The 7,923-nt window shown below is 37.1% G+C and overlaps 1 pseudogene; it reads left to right on the top strand.

Annotated features, from left to right (window-relative positions):
• The first annotated feature begins 6,187 nt into the window (after positions 1–6,187).
• Positions 6,188–6,603, top strand: LOC114515419 (annotated as a pseudogene).
• The last annotated feature ends 1,320 nt before the right edge of the window (positions 6,604–7,923 follow it).

Raw genomic sequence — 7,923 nt, 5'->3', positions numbered from 1 at the left:
TGCACCTGTTGGGTTGCCCTGTCCTGGTGAACACCCCAGTAAGGGGTGGAGCCTTAGGTGTTCACCAGGACAGGGCAACCCACGTCACCACATTGTAAGGCTGTATGTGGGGGAGGGGCCCAAGAGGGAACAATGCTGCTTACTTCACTCTCTGCCGGTTTTCAATCACTTTCCCCACTACCCACAATCAAATTGGATCCTTTTGATGCTGAGTACAGGTGGGTGGGTTTGTGTGCATTCTAGGACTCTGTGGATCTCTCCAATGAACTCTCCTGTGAGGCTGGGAGTTTCTCCTGATGCCTCAACCCCCACAGGTGTTTTCAGTCAGAAGTTTGAGGCTTTATTTCCCTGCACTGGAAACCTGGGTTGCACTGTCTGTCCCGCTCCGCAGTTGTTGTTCCTCCCCGTTTATCTGCATGTGAATATGGGACCCAGTCTGCCATCTGCCACCTCACTGGGTCCGCCAGCCACTGCCTTACCAGCCCCAGTCTGCCAACTGCTGCCTTGCCACAAGTCCTCTCCACCTGGCTGCCCATCACCTCTCTTATGGGTCTGGATGAATGTTTCTTTTTTAATTGCTTGGTTGTTGGACTTCCATACAGTTTGATTTTCTGTCAGTTCTGGTTGTGTTTTGTTTTTAAATTTGTTGTCCTTCTTTTGGTTGTGCAAGGAGGCACAGTATATCTACTTAAGCTTCCATCTTGGCCGGAAGTCTAGAGACATTATAATTAAACTTCCAAAAATTAAAGACAGGAAAAACTTAAATTTTGAAAGCTACCTGAGAGACATGATGCATTACCTAAAGGAGAATGTCAATATGAATATCAACCGATTTCTTATCTGAAACCACAAAGGGCAGAAAAAAGTGACAACATTTTTCAAGTACTGAAAAAAAAATCTTTCAATCACAAATTCAGTATCTAGAAAAACCATCCATTAACAATAAAGATAAAACAAAAACATTCTCAAATGAAAACTGAAAAGATTTTTTCTGGCCACTCCTTAAGGGTGGCCAAATGGAGTTTTGCAAACAGAAAAATAATAAAATAAGGAATCTTAGAGAACTAGGAAGGAAGGATAAAAACAACAAGAAGAGAAACATGGGTATATATAATACACTGTTCTTCTTTTCATGAGTTTTATAAAACATTTTTGATGACTGAACAAAAAATTATAGCAACTCTGATATCCAAGATTTAAAAAGTGGAGGGTGAAAAGACCTAAATGGAAGTAAAATTTCCAGTGCCATTCAAGTGGTGAAATGTTGATACCCGTTGACATCAGTAAAAAGTCATATGTGCATATCTTAATACCCAGAGAAAACTAAAACTCTATACATAGCTATACATTCAAAAACACTATAAAAGATAACCAACAGAATTGAAAACAGGACCTGAAAGAGATAGTTGTACCTCGTGTTTATAGCAACATTATTTTTAATAACTAAATGGGGAAGCAACCCAAGTGTCCATCAACAGATGAATGGATAAGCAAAATGTGGTATATACATATGTTGAAATATTATTCAGCCTTCAAAAGGGAGAAAATTTGATATATGACACAACACAGATGAACTTTGAGGACATTATGGTAAGTGAAATAAGATAGTCACACACACACACACACATACACAAACACACTGTATGCTTTCACTTATATGAGGTGCTTGAGCAGTCAAATTTGTAGAGACAGAAAGTAGAATGGTGATTTTCAGGGGTTGAGGGGAAGGGAGAATGGGTAGTTACTGTTTACCAGATATAGAGAGTCAGTTTTATAAGATGAAAAGTGTTCTGGAGGTGGGTGGTAGTATGGTTATACAACATTATGAACATATTTAATGTCACTGAACTATATACTTAAACATGATCAAGATGTTAATATTTATGTGATGTATATTTTACCACAATAAAAAATTGGAAAAACACTATATTATTGTTTAGAATAATACGGTAACAATATAATGTGATGTCATATATATATGGTATATAACAGCAATAGCACAAAATTTGGGAAGGGAGAAATGGAAGTATACTATTGTAAGTTTCTTATACTATGCATGAAAGTATAATATCAACTAAAGCTAAGATATTCTAAATTGAAAATGTATCTGGTAAACTCTGAAGCACTAAAATATAAAACAGAAAACAAAGGAAATAAAATCCTGTGATGGTTTTTGATGTGTCAACTTGGCTAGAATAGACTACAAGGAAAGAAGGAAGAACAACAGTCACTTTGTGACAGACACATCCAATACCTTCATTCTCTATTCAGTCAAAAACTAACCAGGTGCTACAGTAAAGGGATTTTTCAGATGTAATTAATGTTCCTAATCAGGTGATTCTAAGGAAAAATGATGACCCTAGGGAGCCTGACTTAGTCAGAGAAAGTCCTTTAAGTCTGGCGGTCCCTGTGCTAGAGTCTACAATTGCTCTCTTTTTGCTGGATTTTCCCATCTTGACTCCAGTAGACAAAAGCTCTGGTCCGTGTCTGGAGGATTCTAGGCTGCTGTTTTCAACTCCCTGGCCTGTGGATGCAGACTTGCTTAGACAGCCCTCACAGCCATCTAAGCCAATTCCTTGTAATAAGTTGTCTATCTATTCATCTATTTACATATGTATGTTTTTCCTACTGGTTCTGTTTCTCTGGTTGAACATTGAATGATACAAATGGAAAAATAAAAATAATTATTCAATCCAAAATAGCACAAATTTTTCCTAAAAGGATCAGACAGTAAATATTTTAGGCTTTCAAGTTGTACAGTTTCTGTACTCATTACTCATCTCTGACATCTTAGTGAGAAAGCAGCCACATACAATACATAAATGAGACTGTGTCCCAACAAAAATCTATTTGCAGAACACATAGCTTGCCCACAGGTTATATTTTGCCAATCCCTACTCTAGATAAATTGATTTGGAAAAGAAGAAAGAAAGCACAAATAATCAATATCAGAATTGAAAAGGATGATAGTCTGCATGATGTCCTGCAGATAAAAAAGGAAATTAAGTGAATTTAGAGATAAAGCAATAAATTTGATAAATCATACAATTTAGATAAAATGGGCAGATTTCTTGAAAAGTACTCACTACTAAAACTCATTAAAAATAATCTTTACAGCCCTATAAATATTTTAAGAAATTGAATTTGTAATTAAAAACTGTCACACAAAGACAACTCTAGGCCCAGAAGGCTTCAATGATAAAATGTATAACATAGTCAAAGAATAATAATTTTAATTCCACACAAACTCTTCCAGAAAATGGCAAAGGGAGGTATATCTACTGATTAATTCCTTGAGGCCAGAATTCTCTGATACCAAAGCCAGACAAAGAAGTTACAAGAAATGAAAACTATACATCAATATCCCTCATGAATGTAGACATAAAATATCTAAATAAAATTATATAAAATTAAATCCAACAACATAAATCATGACCAAATAGAGTTTATTTTGAGAATGCAGGGTTTATTTAATATTTGCAAATCATTCAATGTAATCTTTCACATTAACAAACTGATAATGAAAAACTGTATGATCATCTTGATAGTTGCCACATTTGACAAAATTCAACAAACAAAACTCTTAGCAAAGTTAGAATAGAAGAAAATTCCCTCAACATTACAAAGGATGCCTATGAGAGATGTTCAGCTAGCATCATACTTAATAGACTGAATGCTTTCCTCCTGTAATTGAGAACAAGCCAAAGGTGAATGCTCCCACCACCTCTATTCAGTGTTGTACTGAAAGGCCTAGCCAGCACAATAAAATGAGAAAAAGAAGTAAAAAGCATCAAGATTAGTTATAAAGAAGTAAAGAATACAGATTAAAAATTGAAACTTGACATTGAGAGTTATATTCTTTAGTTTGTGTTAGACAAGTACTCATAAGACAACATAATTGTACCTCGACTTATAGGACATCTTTTTCCCTCTTTTTCCCTAATTAAAAGAATAAGTTTCTGGTGCACTGAAATGAGAAAAATCACCATCCTCAGAGCTGCTTCCTTGCCTTGGTCATGGAGGCTATCTTTGTGGGCTCTGTTTTTAAAGACATTTTCTTCAACAGCTAAAACTGGGTTTTGTGTTCGTCATCTGTCCCTCCTCTCCCAATCATTTCCCTTCCCCCCGTATGTATTAACTAACAGTTGCCTAACTATGTGTCCCCAGTTGTCAGCAAGCTGCAAAAGTGAGGCAGAGCTGGCAGGAATGAGGAAAAGAATTAAAGAATGTAAATGAAAAGAATTTGGGACAACAAAGACAAAATGGGCCTAGTAAAAACAACAATAATAACATATATTAGACACTTCTTATTGGCCAGGATTATGCCACTTGAAACTCAACTCTGTGAGGTCAATTCTGTCATTATCTTGGGAAGCTTGGACAGCGTGTCCAAGTTACACAGGAAGTGAGAGACCTGGGGTTTGGACATAGGGTGTCTGATTCTGAACCCCAGGCTCTTATCCTCCACCTCATATATATAGCTATAACCTCCCCTGTGCCTTCTGAGTCTTCATGGCTTCCATTGGCAAGTTAGATCAGTTCCTACAATTAATCAATTTTCAAAGAATGAAGAATAGACAAGTAAACACCATTGTTCGGCACTATGGAAACAACTAAAGGATTGAATTTATGAATATTAGCATTCATTTACCTCTAACTCAGAGAAATTGCTAAGAAGTCACTTTCATTTTATTTCCCAGAGAAGTCTCAAAATGTTCCCCTGAGGGGAATAGATGAGCTCCAGGGTGAGGCTCCAGTGCCAGTCTTTGCCAAGAATCCATCCTCTTCCCTATACTCATCTGAGGCTTCACCCGAAACAGTATGATGGTTAGGAAGATTGAGTGAGTCCCTGACCCATGTGGCTCAGTGGGTTGGATATTGTCCTGCAATGTGAAAGGTTGCCAGTTTGATTTCCGGTCAGGGCACATGCCTGGGTTGTGGGTCTGGTCTCCAATCAGGGTACATACTAGAGGCCACTGATTGATGTTTCTTTCTCACATGATGTTTTTCTCCTTCTCATTCTCCATCCCTTCCCCTCTCTCTAAAAATAAATAAATAAAATCTTTAATTAAAAAATAAAAGAAGGTTGGATGAACACGGTTCCAAGTTGCAGGCCAGAGCTCACTGAAAGCCTCTTATCCTCTTAATAAGCAAGGCTCTTTAAACTGCAGAGTAAGTGCTGCAGGTCCAAAAAGTCCCTGGGAAAAGGGAAGAGGTTCCAGACACTGTCAGGTGCTTCACGGTCAATCACCAGTCACCAAAGCCAGGGCCCTGGGCACTGGGAGGCCCCTGCTCTGGGACCTAGGTAGAGAATTGGTAGTCTGGTTCATTTTGGCCAAATAAATCTTGGGCTTAGTACACAAATATAACCGGGGATGGAAAAACCATAAGAATAAATTCTATTCAAAACCTTTAGTCTGGAAGTTTTAACGAAGACAAACAAGGAAGAAGAAAATGGTCCCTACATTTTATTGCCCAAGCAGAAGATCCCCGGGCTGGAAATCTGGTATAAAATACATGAATTGTGATGAACTTCTTGAATTATTAACCTGGCAGTAGAACAGGAAAAGCACTTGTGTGAGATAAAAATCTTCCTCTCACCTTCTAAGTTCTTCTAGCTGGGCCTATAATCAAATGAACAGAAATAGATTAACAGGAGAAAATGTAGAGTTTATCATGGATGTAGCTGCTGGGGGTGTCATAAGATATGAGACCCCAGATGCATCACATAATTGAGATTTATATGCCATTCTGGACAAAGGAGAAGGGGCAGGGCAGGGGCCTGGGACTCTGAAGGTGAAGTCAGTAATTCACAGTAGCAGACAAAAAGCAAGCATAAGGTAATTGAATTCTCAGGACACAGGGAACCATGCTTTGCTAGATTTCTTCCTGCCTGTCACATACATGCTAGTTAATATGTGCTAAGGTGAATATGCTAAAGCGAATATGCTAAGATTCCCTTTCTGAAGTAGGTTTTTCTACCTGAATTCCTTTAGACAGAAAGGCAAGGTGGCCAAAAGGTTTTTTTCTGAGCCTTTTGTTTCTTAATAACCAACTTAAATCAATTTCTCAAAAGGCACAATTTGAGGAGGCAAAACTTTGGTTTCCCTTACTTACATTAATAATTAGAACTTTCAGGACTGACCTCACCTGTCTACATAGGTAATACAATCCCTTCCAGAGTTTTCTTTTTCTCTGCTTCCCGGCCCTCTGCTGCAACCATGCTCCATCAGATCCTCAGTCAGGACAAGAAGCATCCAAGCTTGATCCCTGTTTTGTGTTTATTGGAGCCAGAAGTAGTTCAATCCAGGTATCTGTTTGGAACAAAAAGAATAACCCAGAACCATGGAACATACTGGGTCCCCATGAGCACTACAAGTTCTATTCAGTGAATGTAGATTATAGCAAACTGAAGAAAGAAGGTCCGAACTTCTAAAGGAAATGTTTCACTCTAAAGTTGCTTAAAATGAAGCTCTTCCAAAAGTCATTCACACAATTTTCCACCTACCCAAGAAATATTTCCCCTCCAAATGCACAAAATCATGTTGGTGTATTCTGTTGGTGTTCACACTGATGAATAAATGTTTGAAACTTGAAAAAAAAGCCGTTCTAATACTTCTAGGGCTAAGTCACCAATTTGGTAAAGTAAAAAGAATATTCATCTGCTTTATCATGAATAGAATGAATACAGAAAGATGCTTCAAATTTAAAGAAAATGCTCCTAGAGAATGCTTTTATGTTATTATTGGTGTTATTCTTAATTTGCTAGAGCAATAAAAAAATATTCTGGGAAATACCAAGTAGAACTTAAAAGAGAAAAAATGAGCAAAAGGAATGATTTTCTACTCAACAGCCTGATGGACAATTTGAAACTGTTTGCTGGCTGTAGTCCATCTGAGATATGGACCCACCATATATTTCTCAAAGATTTAGGTCCTAAAAATTGTTGCATGCACTTCAAGATGATCACCTTCTCCCACTCTTAAACCTACATGCCTTGTCAATACAGATAAGCATGTTGAGGATATTATATTATAAATCTATGATGTAGTAATAAAGCTTATGCATTTTAAAATCTTATATTGCCTTCTTGACTCCACTTGGAATTTTTTTAAAATCACTGTAAATTCCAAACAATATCCATTTGAAGTTCTAAACACACAGAGTTAGATTTTGGAATTCACTGATTAGTCTGTGAATTATAGAGTCTAAAAGGCATTTCCAATTTTGTCAAATCAGTAGATCAATTAGTCGTGAATTGTCTTAGAATTCCCAGCAGTCCTTTATATAGAAATGCACGTGAAGTGAATATAAGGAATGTAAAGAAAATGAGTCTTCCCATATAGTGGCCAATGAGACAAATGGACATTTTCTCTGTACTAACACAGACTGAGTTCATACACTGCACACATGTGCTTGCGCACTAACCACACTCATGTAGTCTAACCAGCTGAGCAAGCTTGAACATCAATGTGAGGAATTGCAAGTCAATTCAACAATAGTCACAGAATAACTTCTGTGAACTCCATGGGAAATGTGTAAGCAGAAGCCACTTCTAAAAGGTTACACAAATGTGAGTTAGGGAGTTTATTCATTTACACATTGAACTGGAGATCCATGACTTTGTTAACACTGTGGTTTGGGATACAAACCAGTTTAGAGAAATTCTCCTTCTTACAGAGAATATAGTCTTCCCTGTATCTACTGCAGTATTGTAGATAATCAATAAAAAGTGTTATGTTGAAATGAGTATACTTACATTGAAATACTGTCTGATAGCCAACTTTCTTCATTTTACAGTGCATTGTGATATTTCCATTCTGATAAATTTTTCTACAACTACATGTTTACTTGTTTATGATAGCCTGATATTCCATTTATGCATGCATCATAATTTCTTAAAAATCTTTTAATTATTGATTC

The sequence above is a fragment of the Phyllostomus discolor genome, chromosome 8 (assembly GCF_004126475.2).
Source record: "Phyllostomus discolor isolate MPI-MPIP mPhyDis1 chromosome 8, mPhyDis1.pri.v3, whole genome shotgun sequence".
Classification (NCBI taxonomy): Eukaryota; Metazoa; Chordata; class Mammalia; order Chiroptera; family Phyllostomidae; genus Phyllostomus; species Phyllostomus discolor.
The sequence above is the reverse complement of the archived record's forward strand: the minus strand, read 5'-3'. Positions and strand labels throughout refer to the sequence as shown.